Below are 3013 nucleotides of genomic sequence, written 5' to 3' on the forward strand. Positions count from 1 at the left end.
GCCTTCATAAAGTTATTTCTTGTAGCAAGTTACATCAAGGAACTACGAAAATGGCCTCAAATTACTTCTTTAAAAAATATTTGCAGTCCTTTTATTGATAAAATATAACTGAGATATTTATTTTATACATTTAAATTATCTTGAGATTTGACAATATCATTTAGCTATTGTGTAATCCAGAAATGAAACTATACAAAATAGTTTTAGAAACACATGTATTTCTACCTGCACATACACTTACAAATCATACAAAGATACATATTTGTTTTAAAATAAAGGCTTTGAAAAATGAAACCATTTCACCTAATTACCAAGGTGGGACAAGAAACCTTTCATACAAAAATAAAAATTAAAGTAGAAATAACATTTTCAACTTAGTTTTCTAATGTCTTCAAAATCACATCAATTTTAAAAATCACTACTTTTGAGAACAAAACTATAACTATTCCCCTCCCATTTCTGTTATGCTTATACTAAAACATAAAAAGTACTCTAAAAACAATAACTGCAATTCTTACATTTTAAGCCATTTTAATATAAAGGATAGCAATTCAAATCATTTTTACATTTCTACTTAAGTTTATGTTGTACTGGAATTATTTTACATGGAAGGATTAGTATCATGACAATACTTTAGGAGCAGTCTTAGACATCCACATCTACATTAATGGACATTTCAGTTTACTTAAATACATTTTCTAGTATGCACCAAATTATCTACACAACAAATCTATAATGCTAATCTGTTTTGAGAGAAGATAGTCAGTATTTACTACTACTGCCTTTTGAAAATATATTGACTTTTTAAAATACTTAAATTAGCCATATTACTTGGTAATAACATTTGAGGAATACATGAAAATTCTTCATTGACTATTGAGTCTCTACATGACTACTTTTTAAACACATTTTTTAATAAAGAGAAAAAGTGTTTGTCATTTTAGCCAGTGGAGCAGAATTTTAAGATGAGAAGTAACAAGGATAATATTTCAATGCTGGTTTCTAAGCTACAAATCTTGTTTCTTATAATAATAATAACCAATGTTAGAGTCTTTGAAAATCATGATTACAATTAAAAGCTTGGAACAGCATGATCAAGCTAATGGCAACCTCTTGAATCCCATTTTAAGTTAGTTCTGCTTCCAAATAACACTTTTAAATGGTTTCAAATAACATAGCTGATTAGCCAGCATCAGTCTAAGAATTTTTTTCAATGTTCCGCTGTGTAACTTTTGGCATCAAAAAGGATAGTAAGCACTTTTGCTTTGTGATGAGTAAAAAAAAAAAAATCAAGTACTAAAATACGAGTGGTTTCTATAACAGGGTAAATATCCTTATTTAAGTAATGTTCTCCCCAAAATTAAAGTAACATTTTACTTCTCCCTCTGAGAGTTTATTAAGGAAAGGAAATCACAATTTTTTTTTCAGTTGAGGTGAAAAAACTGCTTCATAAGTTTATATGTTGTAAGCCACTGCTTGAGAGGGAATGCAGTAAATGTAGTTCAGAGATAAACTACTATATAATACTTTTCCAATCACATGGTGTCCATAGACATACTTCATAATCTCCCTCATGGTAAAAGTGCCTACTTTTCAAATTCTGGAAGAACAGTTCCTAATTGCATTAGCCTAGGAGCTACATCAAATGGGTAGGATATTGTCTGTGTTATTACTCCAGCAACACCACCACAAAGTAAGCTTATGTGAATTTTCAAAACTAAGACATTAGGATTGTCTGGTGAAGGTCTGCCAAGAAGGATGGGCACATGGGAAAGCCCAACACTCTTTAAGGTACCAAAAGTGAAAAATGAAACACCTACCTATGGAGCCTATCTTAGCGTAGCAGGCATCAGGCCTCTGTAAAATCCAAGGAACCACCTTTCTTTGCATAAATTGTTTTAAATGCTTAAATAATTCCTGTGTAAGTGTGTTCCCTTTTCACCCAGAACGTTAGGTGTGCTCTGACCATGTCAAGAGGGTAAATACGGTCACTGCTATTACACCTGCCATGATCCCGCTATTAATCTGTGCACATGACCAGAAGTTCCCAGCTTTGTAGTTATTAACGTTTTATAATGCTCAAACACCACAAACTGGATTGCACCGTCAAAAATGTGAATCATGCCCAGCTGGTGTGGCTCAGTAGTTGAGCATCGACATGTGAATCATGAGGTCACAGTTAGATTTCTTCTCAGGGTTTATGCCCGGCTTGCAGTCTCAATCCCAAGTAGGGGGCGTGCAGGAGGCAGCCAATCAATGATTCTCTCTTGTCATTCTCTCTCTCTCTCTCTCTCTCTCTCTCTCTCTTCTGCTCTGAAAACAATAAAAATGTATTTGAAAAAGTTCAAATCATCATTGCACCCTTACCTTTATACAAGGTATCCCTCCTTTTGGGGAACAGCATGCAATGCATAAAACACTCCTAAATGTTTATAATGATGATTGTGAGCTTATAATAAAGATTTTACTCAATCCCAAGAAGCAACTGTTGTTTTAGCACAGCATCTCGCAATACCGCTGGCCAGGAATGAGCCACGCCAGTGTAAGTCTCTGTCTGCGGTGGACCCTCTGGCTTCTGCCTCCTGCCACATCTCTGGAGGGCATCCCAAGAAGGGGTCAGCGGCTGCCAGGGCCACCACCATCAGGACCAGGGCAGAGTTTGGAGCTTTAGTCTCCAATTTACCATCAAGGGCTGGGACCATGGCCATTGCTGGCGTTGACACGGCACCGACAGCCCTGCGGTCGGGGTGGAGTCTCAAATCATGTCTCAATTAAAGCAATTATTTACATCAAAATCATTTTATCAAAGTAATAAGTTTCTAATGTCATTATTGAATAATTAATCCCAGATTATCAAGAATGAATATACTCTCTATTCTTTAAATAATTCATAAAATCCATATTCTTATGTGAAAAATCAATAAGTCTACCTCTTTAACCTAGATAATGATTATTCTATTTTGATACCAGAGTTGGGTTCAAATTAAGAGTTAATCTTGTAGAAGTAAACATT

General features: G+C 34.7%; 1 pseudogene; it reads right to left on the bottom strand.

Annotated features, from left to right (window-relative positions):
- Positions 1-1424: 1424 nt before the first annotated feature.
- On the bottom strand, positions 1425-2708 carry LOC102240402 (annotated as a pseudogene).
- Positions 2709-3013: the final 305 nt, after the last annotated feature.

Source organism: Myotis brandtii, unplaced genomic scaffold, assembly GCF_000412655.1.
Source record: "Myotis brandtii unplaced genomic scaffold, ASM41265v1 scaffold789, whole genome shotgun sequence".
Lineage (NCBI taxonomy): Eukaryota > Metazoa > Chordata > Mammalia > Chiroptera > Vespertilionidae > Myotis > Myotis brandtii.